The sequence below is a fragment of the Apium graveolens genome, chromosome 4 (assembly GCF_009905375.1).
Source record: "Apium graveolens cultivar Ventura chromosome 4, ASM990537v1, whole genome shotgun sequence".
Classification (NCBI taxonomy): domain Eukaryota; kingdom Viridiplantae; phylum Streptophyta; class Magnoliopsida; order Apiales; family Apiaceae; genus Apium; species Apium graveolens.
In genome coordinates, this window is record NC_133650.1 from 58,591,396 (window position 1) to 58,605,408 (window position 14,013).

Sequence of the window (14,013 nt, forward strand, 5' to 3'; positions counted from 1 at the left end):
GGGAACACTAAAATTAGGATCATGATATCCTAAGAGAACTGAATTTGAAGTTGTTGGTTACACAAATGCAGATTTTGTTGGATATAGGCTTGACAGAAAGAGCACTAGTGGAAGCTGTCAATTTCTTGGACAACGATTCGTATCCTGGTATAGTAAGAAACAACAATCTATGTCGACTTACACAGCTGAGGCTGAATACATAGCTGCTGGAAGTTGTTGTGCTCAAGTGCTTTAAATTAGAAATCTACTAATGGATTATGGCCTAGTGTTACACAAAATTCCAATTATATGTGACAATACTAGTGCTATTTTTATTGTTACTAATCCAGTTATTAATTCTAGAACTAAGCACATTGATGTAAAGTACCATTTTATTAGAGCACATGCTGTAAATGGTACTATTGAGCTAATTTTTATTCCTACAGAAAAACAATTAGCTGACATTTTCACTAAACCTTTGGATGACACAACTTTCACTAGACTTGTTGGTGAATTAGAATGTTAAATTCTTCATCCTGAAGTCAATAACTCAGCTAATATATTGTAGCAGATTAATTTCTAATAAATAAGAATTAATTTGATTTAATTGGAAATTAACTGGAATATGATTTATAAATATTTTAGGATTCTCCGTATATTTATTTTTCAAAATTCAAAATTCAACTTGGAGTTTTCAAATTCTAAGAGAAACTCTCTAAATGTTAATTTACATTTTTATTATGTAAAATTAATGTAAGTAGAACCAAAAAGAACAAACGTATGTAGAGAACTGAGTTCTCGATAAGTCTAACTGACTTCTCGACAAGTCATTTTGAGACTTCTCGATGGAGTTCTCGATGAGTCTTTTTCTAGACTTCTGGAAGGACTTCTCGTCAAGCCTCATAATGACTTCTCGATAAGTCTTTTAGAGATTTCGACATATGATAATTCATAGAGTTCTCTACAAGTATACATTTTAGACTTCTCGATAACTTAGAACTAAATTAATTTAATTTAATAAATTATTTTAGTAAAATACTTTTGGTATAAAATCATTCTAATTTTATTTTGATTTATTCATATTAAAATTGGAAAAGTTCAGTCCATTTAGGACAAACTGAGTAATTATTTGACACCTCGATAAGTCACTATCTAGTTCTCGATAAGAGACAGGAAAGTGACACATCGATATGTATTTATTCTCTCACGTGACTTCTCGATAAGAAAATTCCAAACATTTATTCCTCCTTCTCAACAATCACTTACCTTTTTCTATAAATACCTAGATATCTCGACATAACCCCTCTTTACGCTTTCGAAATCTCAAGTAACCTAGTTTTTGCAAACCTTAACCGTCCTCTCTCATTTCGAGCTCTTTCTCTTTTAAATTTCTTTACCACTCAAATTCAAGCACTATCAATGGCAGCCAATAATGTTAGAGCTATTATCCCCAAGGATGAAAGCATCTACTTGGCCTTTACAGATGCTAACCAAGCTCCTGACAGCTTCAAATGTTTTGTCAAGTTTCCAGCTGAATCCCATCTTGTAGGAGCATTGACTGCCAATTATATACTCTACCTGGATGTGCTTAATAACTTTTGGAACTCAGCTGTAATGGAGACAATTGTGCATGAGAACCAGAAAGATTCTTTGGTAGTTAAGTGCTCAATTCAAGGGAAGCAAGTGGAGTTTGATGCAAGTGATGTCAGCAAATCACTGGGTATTCCTATAGAAGGCTTAGTGGATGCACCAAAAACACAGGATTTAGATGAGTTCATGGACTTCATAAACTACAGTGAAAAGATTGACCTGGCCAGATTGAACAAGAAGCACCTAAGGAGGAAGTGGTCATTTCTTTTTGACTCCATTGTGAGGGCATTGACATGCAGGAAGAGAGGATATGATAATATATCCGGTGTAGTCTAGAAGCTAGTGTTCTCTATGGAATACAACAAGCCACTCAATGTTGTGAAATTTTTCTTGGAAGAACTTAGCACCAGACTCACTATACCACTGGTAATTAGAGGTAAGGAAATTTTTTTTCCTAGATTGATTATGTCTACTTTAATTCATAAAGTTACAGACATACATATGCTTGAAGGTATTGACAGAACTAAAATAGGCAAATGTAAACAAATGTCCAAAATAATATTTAGTTCACTAATTGTAAATAATAAGGTGGATGTAGCACTAAATCGAACTGACTTCATGTTAGAAATATTTAGGACATACCCATAACCCTATGCCTGATATGAGGTCAAGTGCAGTAACTAATACAGTCATGGCTCCTGTACCTGTGGAAGTACAAACACAGGAAAACCAACAGGGGCCTTCCACAACTGAGACCCTTCCTTCTCTACCACTAGAAGTTAGGAAACCAACCACTTCATCCTCTCAACAGGGTGGAGTGAGTAAAAAGAAGAGAAAAGAATGCACCCTTAATAGTAATTACTAAGAGTGGTGAGGAACAAACGGAAACTGAGTCTACCTTGGTCGAAAAACCAAAGAAGTCTAAGAAAACTGAGCTGACAACTCATGGAGCTACCTTTGTATCCTCCCAAAAGGATGTAGTTATAAAAGGGGGAACTAAACAGACTCTAGAGGCATCCTCCCAATAGGGTGTCTCTATTGAACAAAGCACTCTCCCTAGTGCAATTTGTAAAGAGTCTGCACCACAAATTGAGCACTCTCAAGTTAATGAAAGAAAAAATAAGGATGGCACACACATTGAGAGCACATCATTTGAAGCTCCCTCTTCTATTCAGGGGGAGCTGCCAACACTCAATACTCAAATCTCTAATCTCGTATCTCAAATTTCTTCTAATTACAATGAAACACTTGAATCTACTTCTCAATTGTTGCCAACAACAAGTGACATAGTTCAAGAAAGTGTGAACACCACCCAGGAACCACATTTAGATGGTGAGAGGCTACTAGTTAGGGTAGACCTTGATGACACCATCAAAACCACAAAGGTTTCATCAGTTTTAACTGAAGACCCTATGGATGTTTCTCAAGCACATTCATGTGCTAAACTATCTTCACATATTGAAAGGTTTGAGGGTAGTACTTCTGAGGGGGAGCTATCTAAATCCTCTATAATTCAATTGGAGGTTCCTCAGGTAAGGACAACTCATCTCAAAACCCTGGCTAAAATTGCTTTGTTAGTAGAAGGTGGGAGTCAAATTTCCAATAATCCAACTATTGAGGAGGCAAGTATAGCACATTTAAGTGCCAGTTCTTTGCGAGAAGAACAAGGGTTTGAGGCTGTTAAGTGGCATTTATGTCCACTTAGAATGCTTAATAAAGGCTCGAATTGGTGTTTTATATTCATGTTTTTTGTGTATTTGATGTGTTCTTGTAGTGTTTTGCATTTCAGGGCATAATCGGGAGAAGAAATGGTTGTACAATGTTTTTATGCTTGGAAGAGTGTAGGGGAGGAGCCTCGGATGATTGCGCGAAGAAACCAGCAAAAGGAAGCAAAGAAAATAAATTTTTCCAGAGACACATGGTGGTCGCGCCCAAGTACAGAACGGCCGCGCTCGGTTTGCAGTTTGTCAAGGCGGCCGCGCCACTACACAGAGCGGCCGCACCAGGTCGGATTTTCAGAATCTTGTTGCTACTAGAATATTGATCTGTTGGACTTCTGGATTGTTTTGGGATGGTATTTAAAGACATCTTAAAGACATTTTTCATAACATAGACTAAGGAGAAGACGGTGAGAAGACCTAGGAGTACAAGTACAACGAAGGAGAAGAAAAGCTTGTTTTTAATTGTGATTCTTTGATTGATTTGTAATCTTGGATGCTTGTTTTCTTTTTTGTTGAACCTATTACTCTTGATTACGTACTTTGATTATTTATTCAGTTTATAAAGACTTAGTTTATTGTACCATACTTTTGTCGGAACCCATGGTGATGATGAGTTCGGTTATGAACTAATCGTTATCGTGGGATTCTAGCGGATTTACTTATGGATTTCAATAGTTAATTTTTTTTGATATCTTAGTGTGTGGTGATTTTATGATATCCTAGTATTGGTTGTGCTTATTTGTCTTATGAGCGTCGCGAACTTATAAGATAACGTGTTAATCTCTATTGAAGCGATAGTGAATATAGAGGTTTAGAACTTGCCATGCTAGCATAGGTTCATGTATTGTTATGCATCATTCGTAGGTAATTTTAACCATCTTACTTGCCCTATATAATCATGATAGATAACTTGCGTATTAAACCTTTATGTTATCAAATTCTATAGACATATAGGGTCTCAACATATTTGGTATCTATTCAGCTTCTATGTAACACCCCCAAATCCGGGGTCGGGGATTCGGGTTGTCACGAGTTCCATTTCCCTTAATAATACTTAATCTTAACAATCAACCAACTACTGCGTACTGTGACCCCATAATATACACACACACCACAAGTTATAGTCTCAAAGATGAATACCAAAATAACACAAGTCATTTTATTCCACAATTATAAGTCATTACACCTCAAAAGGGTTTCTGAATAATTTACATTTCCTTGCCATTATTACAATTCATATAGATACATAAGTCTGGTGCATCAAAAGTTAGGAGCCTAGCCTATTGGCAATTCCTACCTCAGCTACAGCGGCATCAATGCTTCCAGAAAACTGCGGAATGTTTCTTAATCGCTTGCGAATTGGAAGCTTGGTCCTGTTCATCTTTTCTATCTGTTGTTGTGTGATGAAAGAAGAAAGCAAGGGTGAGCAACAAGCCCACCAAAATAATGTGTATAATAATTAACAATATATGAGCATTCTGATAGTACTCATGAAAGTCTTGGTCAAAAAGAAATGAACCAAGCTGATATCTTAACGCAACCAAGTCGCAAAATATTCAGTATATATATATACATATATACTTTTCAAAATCTTGGAAGTCCTCTTCCACGCATAATATACACAGAGTTCCAGTTTATAACTGTATAAGAATATCGTTGCAAGGTGATCTCATACATCTAACCTTGTCTCAACATTTCTATGAAAATCTTTGTCATGCATAAGATAATCATTAACCAGATAAAAGTTGAAAAGATAAAGTTACAAGATACTCCAATATACTTATATCTTTTCCGAATACTACTTGAACTACCACCGTTCAAGTTATATATAGTTTCAAAAGTTCATCACATAGATGAGACTACAAGATAAGATTTGAATAGATTCAATCTTTGAAATATCATTCAAAAGAAATGAAGTTACGAGATACTTCATTAAGTCCCGATATATATATACACCTATATATATACATTTCATACACTCCTTGAAAACCTATGTTATGAAAATTATAAACAGAGTTGCAATATCCAATGAATTTGGAAAGGAGAAAACCTTGGCATAAACCTGATATCTTGCTGATCAGGCAAAGATACCAATAAGTAACCTTTTCTACTAGTAGATGGATGAATCCCCCACCGGTCATCACCCTGGCCTCATTAGGACCTTGTGCTGGACCGCCACCCGGCCTCTTACGCGTTGATGGACTGCCACCCAGCCACTTACACTTTGATAGACCATACCCCGGCCTGTTGCTTATGCCAACTCAATTAGATGGGCTTACTTCCCGAACGTTGGGTAAGTAATCAATTCATTTGTCAAAACAACAACCTCGTTGTGAATATAAAATACACCACAGAGCCGGATCCCTCAGGTTTTGACCGAGTATTTAAATCCCCTTCGAAAGGAGGATCTTAAATACAAAAACGAGTTTTGGGATCCGCCCTAACTTTTAAAAATCATTTTGAAGACTCGAAAACATTTTTTAAGAATGTTTGGAGTAATGCTGATTTAATGAAATAAATCAGTCCCGATATATTAGAAAATATCTGAATATTATTATTTAAATAATATTCTCATATGGATAACCTTTATAAAAAGTAATTGAAAAAGAAGTTTTAAAACTCATACTTGAAATGAATAGTAAATAACCAAAGATATACTTATACGAAAGTACGATCTTTATTTGAATAATCGAAAATAAGTTTGATTATCGAAACATTATTCTTTAATAAAATAAAGAATATTATTTAATAAATAAGCGGAGTCATAAGTCCTCAAATGAATATTCAAAATAATATTCATTAAATAAAATAAACTGAGTCATAAGTCCTCGAATGAATATGCAAAGTAATATTCATTAAAGAGAATAATTGGAGTCATAAGTCCTCGAATGAATATTCAAAATAATATTCATTAAATAAAATAGACCGAGTCATAAGTCCTCGAATGAATATTCAAAGTAATATTCATTAAATAGAATAAACGGAGTCATAAGTCCTCGAATGAATATTCAAAATAATATTCATTAAATAAAATAAACCGAGTCATAAGTCCTCGAATGAATATTCAAAGTAATATTCATTAAATAAAATAAACGGAGTCATAAGTCCTCGAATGAATATTCAAAATAATATTCATTAAATAAAATAAACCGAGTCATAAGTCCTCGAATGAATATTCAAAGTAATATTCATTAAATAGAATAAACGGAGTCATAAGTCCTCGAATGAATATTCAAAATAATATTCATTAAATAAAATAAACCGAGTCATAAGTCCTCGAATGAATATTCAAAGTAATATTCATTAAATAGAATAAATGGAGTCATAAGTCCTCGAATGAATATTCAAAATAATATTCATTAAATAAAATAAACCAAGTCATAAGTCCTCGAATGAATATTCAAAGTAATATTCATTAAATAGAATAAACGGAGTCATAAGTCCTCGAATGAATATTCAAAATAATATTCATTAATAAAAATAAATTTATCGAATAAACCTTATTCGATTAATAGTTTTGAAAACTATATCAATATATATATATATATATATATTATACTCGAGAACATCGACTCCCGGTTTAGAAAATGTTCACCTTTGGGTCCCCTATACTAAGGGTATACGCAACTACTGCTTATCTCTAGCATAGGTATTATGCAACTTATAAGCATTTGAATCAATAATTAGATATCAAGATTACGAAACAGACATGCATATATACCATATCAGCATGCTCCAATATATCGCAAGATGTGCTAATAACAATCATGCACTTATCACAAGATAATGCATATACATATATACATCACAACAACAGTATAACGGGTAGAAAACTTGCCTGAGCGACTGGGGGTGATAAAAGTCTTGGGACGAGTCTGGTAACCTATAAACAACATATAAGTTGGAATTAAACCAAAGTCGCTTATGAATCTATACTTTAACCAATTAGACCCTAACGTTCACTTTTGCTTAACGATTCACTTAAGTCGATCGAGTACCCTCGGCCCACCATTTTTAATAAATTAACCATTAAGAGTTTTAAGGAGATTCTTTCGCGAGTACCCTATCAACTATCTAACCCACTTTACATAATTGTTTCATAATCCAATTACTCATTTAAGGGCCTTAACCAAGGTTTCAAAGTAAGGCGAGGGGTAATGGTTCGGTCGCGAAACGCCATTACTTAAAACGGTCGTTTCTCCTAAACCGTAGATCGGATTCAAGCGAACCACATATAAAAATGAAGTTCGTAACATGAACTATCTAATCATGGCAATGGTCGAAACCTAACAGTGAGTTCACCGGTCCTGATGTTAAGAACAAAAATAGTCTAAAGTAAATCGGGCATTACGACGGCTATGTTTACGCGATTACCAAATTTTATACTACTCCAAATCAATCCACAATCAACCCACCATCATTACTACAACCAAACTCCATCCATACAATACTACAACAGCCCCAACAACTCAATATTTCCAATTTATACTACTTCTCAATCATGAACTAAGAGCTTACTTTAGTTCATTAACTAATCATCAAGATTTACAACTCCAAAAACATTACAAAACCAACCAATCTCTAAATATTCAATAATCATGCCTCTCATGAACTATACTACCCATAATAAGCTCTTAACATTCAATAATAATGCTAGGTTAAGAGATTATACCTTTCTTGTGAGTAGGAGTAAGTAATGAGCTTGAAACAACCTTGGAAAATCCTTACTAAAGCTTTATCTAAACAAAAACACAAGATCAAAATTTCAAGTTCTTGAAAAACACTATTCACTCTCTTCTTCCATGAATTATATGAAGAGATTGTGAAGGAATTTGAAGCTTAGATTCATAGGATATCTATATCTATGTACATGGAACCTTAGATAATTACCTCACTTATTTACAAAGCTTGGAACTTGAATTTGAGTTTTTTTCTTCTTTGAAATGGACAAAGGCCGAGAGCTTCTTGTTGGATAATGAAGGTCAACTTTGTGTTTTGATTTGTTTTGCTTGGTTGTTTTGCTTTTGTTTTGATTAATTAAGCTTTTAACCATGGTAAAATTTGTGTGGTCTATAATCAACCAACAATTCCTTCCCTTTTGGTCATGCTTATGTCATCCTCTTATGTCATCATCCCACACTTGTCCTCTTCTTGTTGGTGTGATGAAATCATCATCACTTACCTCTTTGATTAACTCCTAATTACTTGGATAATGATCACTGATCTGTTATACGGTTCGCTTAACTTTCGTTCTCATTTATCGTTTGAGGGATCATACCCGGGATCTTATTACTTGGGTTTCCTTAAACTTTCTCAATACATTATATTCCTTTTATGATCCTCTCTTATAATCCTTGAATTTAAATCCTCTTTATCCTGTTACCTTATACTCAATTCTTTCGATATCTGGTGGATTTTTGAGAAAAATCAAAGTGTTTGGATTTGGATTCTGACGATCTTTACATACACTTATATACCACATTGAGTACTAATAAGATCTCAGAACAACAATAGAAGAACCCCTACATAGTGTGGCATGAAAAGTTTTCTTATTCAGCATAATCAGCAAAATCACTATTCATAAGGGTTACAAAAAGTTCAAAATTTTTGGGGTTATTACATTCTATCTCTTTTGTGGATGTCTGGTAGTAGGGTATTCGTACAACGAAAGTTGGCGCTTACTATTTTGTGTTATCTAATTCGTTGTCATCACCATTGCATGCTAAGGTTAAGAACAATGACTTTTAATGAAGTAATAATGAAGTTAGAATCCCATGTTTATCTCGTATCAGTAATTTAACCCACTTATTCTCTTAGTTAAAGTTATTTAGTTTAATTTCTTAGTTATAATCAAAACCCAATTTGTTATTTATCTTAGCATTGAATGATAGCCATATCATTGTTGCATAAGTGCATAGATTAAAGTTAACCTACACCAGTCTATGTGGGAACGAACTAGAAAGAATTCTATATTACTTGTGAACACGTATACTTGCGTGTAAATTAGCGCATATTTTCGTCCTAACAAATTTTTGGCGCCGTTGCCGGGGACTCGGCATTAATTTTTAGTTTATGTGCTTGACATCAGTGGTCGTTAAAGTTCACTGACTCGGATTTTTTACTTACTTGTTTTCTTGTTGCTTTTTCAGGTACTCTTGAGAGTGTTTATGCTAACGCGTTCTCAATCTCGAAAGAGAACACTGGATAAAACAGAGGAGGAATAGTTGAAGAATTTTTTACAGAACTTGAGAAAGTTGAAGAAGAAGCTCTTGTTGTAATGGGAGAACCAGAAGTGAATCCGTAGGCTTTGATGGATTATTCTCAACCGAAGATCAATGATATTCAGTCTAGCATTATCAGACCAGCCATCGCGGCTAACACTTTTGAAATCAAGGCTAGCACGATTCAGATGGTGCAGAACTCAGTCCAGTTTGAGGGTTCTCCAACGGAAGATCCCAACATGCATATTAGAGATTTCATCGAGATCTGCGACATCTTCAAATTCAATAACGTGTCTGAAGATGCTATAAAGCTAAGGCTTTTCCCATTCTCTCTGAGGGATAAAGCTAGGTGTTGGTTGCATTCTCTACCACCAGGCTCTATCACCAAATGGGAACATTTTGCTCAAAAGTTTCTTACTAAATTCTTCCCTATGGCAAAGACAGTTGCAATCAGAAACGCTCTTACTCAATTTGCACAGCAATCGAGAGAGTCTTTATGTGAAGCTTGGGATCGTTATAAGGAGATGCTTAGAAAGTTTCCTCATCGTGGGATGCCTGACTGGATGATTTTTAACTGCTTTTATAATGGCTTGGGAGCACAGTCTAGACCCATTCTTGATGTAGCATCACGTGGAGCCTTATGGGCTAAGAGCTATGATGAATCTTATGATTTGATTGAACTGATGGCTGCTAATGAATACTAGAACCCTTCTCAGAGACTACCTCAAGCCAAGGTAGCAGGAATTCTGGAGGTAGATGCAACTACTGCTATAACTGCTCAGCTTAAGGCTTTGATGATGAAGGTGGATTCTTTGGCTAATTATGTAGTTAATCATATCACTAGTGTTCGTGAGCTTTGTGCTGGTGCGCATGATATGGAGCAGTGTGTTATTTCTAGTGAATCAGCTCAGTTCGTGAGCAACTTTCAGAGGTCGCAGCAACCAGTTCCAGCCACCTATCATCCCAACAACCGTAATCATCCTAACTTTAGCTGGAGCAACACTCAGAATACGGTGCAACAACCTTATCTGCAGTATGTAACAAAGCAATTCAACCCTCCTGGTTTCCAACAACCGCAATATGCACCAAGACAACAACTCCAACTGCAATAATCTAATGAAAATTTTGAATTGGAGGAGTTAAGGCTCAGGTGCAAGAGCTAAGCGGTTTCTATTAAGACCTTGGAGAATCAAATTGGGCAGATTGCCAATGCCTTGCTGAATCGACAACCTGGTACACTCCCTATTGACAAAAATGTTCCAGGAAAGAAGGAAGCAAAATAGCAGGTTAAAGCAATTACATTGAGGTCTGGGAAAGTTGCACACCCCAAAAATCTCAAGTTCCAGAAGCTAAAATTGTGGCTGAAGAAGATGTGCAGAAGGAAGCAGAAGTGGAAACAAGGAAGAAAAATGTGGAACACACTCCACCTGAGGGTAATACAGGGGAGAAACGGGTCTATCCTCTACCTCCTTTTCCTAAGTGGTTGTAGAAGCAAAAGTTGGATAAGCAGTTTGCTAAGTTTCTGGAGGTGTTTAAGAAACTTCATATCAACATACCTTTCGCTGAAGCTCTTGAACAGATACCTAGCTATGCAAAGTTTATGAAAGGTATTCTCTCTCGGAAAGTGAAGCCCGAAGACTTAGAGACCGTTGCTCTTATGGAGAAATGCAGTGCTGTGTTGCAACAAAAGTTGCCTCCGAAGCTTAAAGATCCTGGAAGCTTCACTATTCCTTGCACCATCGGAAACTTGTCGTTTGACAAGTGTTTATGTGATTTAGGAGCTAGCATCAATCTGATGCCTTTATCTATCTTCAAGAAGTTGGATTTACCTGACCCTAAGCCTACTTATATGTCCTTGCAGTTGGCCAATCTTTCTATTACATATCCACTAGGCATTGTGGAGGATGTCTTGGTCAAGGTGACAAATCTTGGGAAGATCATTCCTGGCTACTGGCCGAACCTTGATTGATGTGTAGAAGGGTGAGCTCACTATGCGAGTACTGGATCAGGATGTGAATTTTAATGTTTTCAATGCCATGAAATTCCCTACTGATAATGAGGAGTGCTTAAAAGTGTTATTGGTCGAGTCTGTGGTTACTTCAGAACTTGATCAAATGTTAAGGTTTGATGCCTTAGAGAAGGCCTTGTTGGGGAATTCAGATAGTGAATATGATGAAGGTGATGAACAGTTGTAGTATTTGAATGCTTCTCTTTGGAAGCGAAGGCTGCATATGCCTTTTGAATCTCTTGGAATGTCAAAACTCAAAAATGCTGAGGGGCGTCTCAAGCCATCTATTGAGGAAGCTCCTATACTCGAGCTTAAACCATTGCCTGAACATTTGAGGTATGTATTTTTAGGTGATACATCTACTTTGCCTATTATTATTGCATCTGACCTTTCAGGTAGTGACGAGAAAAATCTCTTGAGAATTCTGAGAGAGTTCAAATCAGCAATTGGATGGACTATAGCAGATATCAAGGGAATCATCCCTTCATATTGCATGCACAAAATTTTGCTAGAGGAAGGAACCGACTATTGAGCAACAAAGAAGGCTAAATCCGATAATGAAAGAGGTTATGAAGAAGGAAATTCTCAAGTGGCTAGATGCAAGGATCATCTATCCTATTTCTGACAGTTCTTGGGTGAGTCCATTTCAGAGTGTGTCGAAGAAAGAAGGTATCACTATGGTCACTAATGAGAAGAATGAGCTCATTCCTACTCGAACAGTCACGTGGTGGAGAGTTTGCATGAATTATAGGAAGCTAAACAAGGCCACGAGGAGGGATCACTTCCCTCTTCCTTTCATTGATCATATGCTTAATAGGCTGGCTTTGCATGAATACTATTGTCTTCTTGATGGGTATTTGGGTTATAATCAGATTTGCATCGCTCTAGAAGATCAGGAAAAGACTACCTTCACCTGTTTGTTTGGTACTTTTGCCTTCAAAAGAGTTTCTTTTGGGTTGTGTGGTGCTACTCCTACATTTCAAAGTTGCATGATGGCTATCTTCTCTGACATGATTGGTCAGAATGTAGAGGTGTTCATGGATGATTTTTCTGTGTTCAGGGATTCTTTCGACGAGTGCTTGCCAAATGTTGCTGCAGTTCTTAAAAGGTGTGTTAAGACCAATCTAGTTCTCAACTTGGAGAAATGTTACTTTATGGTGCAACAGGGCATCATTCTTTGGAACAAGGTCTCTAGTAAAGGTCTTGAGGTGGACAGAGCCAAGCTGGGGGTCATTGAAAACCTTCATACACCAATATATGTTAAGGGGATTCGCAGTTTTCTTGATGATGAGTGTCTAGCTGCTTTTGAGAGCTTAAAGAAGAGTTTGATTACGGCACTTGTCATAACTGCACCTGATTGGAATGAGCCTTTTGAAATGATGTGCGATGCAAGTGACTATGCAGTTGGAGCAGTTCTTGGGCAAAGGAAGAATAATATATTTCATGTGGTCTAATATGCTAGTAAGACCCTCAATGGTGCTCAACTGAACTATACTATTACTGAGAAGGAACTCTTAGCCATTGTCTACGGTTTGAGAAGTTTCATTCTTATTTGATTGGGATGAAAGTGACAGTTTTCACTGATCACGCTGCTATTCACTATCTCGTCTCGAAGAAGGACTCGAAGCCTAGATTGATTCGATGGGTTCTTTTACTTTAGGAGTTTAAGTTGGAGATCAAGGATATGAAAGGTATTGAGAATCAAGTCGCTGATCATCTCTCTCGTTTAGGAAATCCAAGTACGACTTCATAGGCTAAGACATTAATAAATGAGTCTTTTCTCGATGAGCAGTTGTTTGAGATGCAAGATGAACAACCATGCTTCGCAAACATTGTGAACTACCTTGTGAGCAACATTATGCCTCCAGACTTGTCTTTTGCTCAAAGGAAGAAGTTTCTTCATGAGGTAAAGTGGTACATGTGGGATGAGCTATTTTTGTTTCGGTAAGGAGCTGACCAAATCATCAGGAGATGTATTCCGTACAGCGATACATAGGGTATCTTGCGAGACTGTCATTCGACTATTTATGGAGGCCACTATGGTAGAGAAAAGACAGCAGCTCATATCCTTCAAGCAGGATTCTTCTGGCCTATATTGTTTAAAAATGTGCATCAGTTTGTTTTGAAGTGTGATCACTGCCAGCGTGTTAGTTATATGTCCAAGAGGGATGAGATGCCTCTTAATATGCTACTTGAGGTTGAGGTCTTCAATGCTTGGGGAATTGACTTCATGGGGCCATTTGTCTCATCTTGCAATAATCAGTATATCTTTTTGGCAGTTGATTATATCTCGAAATGGGTGGAAGTTATAGCTTTGCCGACGAATGATGCGAAGGTAGTGCTAAATTTTCTTCACAAGCAGATATTCAGTATATTTATGGAAGCTCTTGCATGGAACTCTTTTATCTGTGCGAACATCATGCCTTCTTCTCATGTGCATGATATTACTGTGGATCAGGCAAAGTTGTTGTGGGGGATATTGCAAGGCGATTAT

General features: G+C 36.4%; 1 non-coding gene across 1 annotated transcript; it reads right to left on the reverse strand.

The window, feature by feature from the left end:
- Positions 1–9,957: 9,957 nt before the first annotated feature.
- Positions 9,958–10,064, reverse strand: LOC141722067 (small nucleolar RNA R71). The gene has a single exon (XR_012575100.1). It is a non-coding gene; the product is annotated as a small nucleolar RNA R71 (small nucleolar RNA).
- Between the last annotated feature and the right edge of the window lie 3,949 nt (positions 10,065–14,013).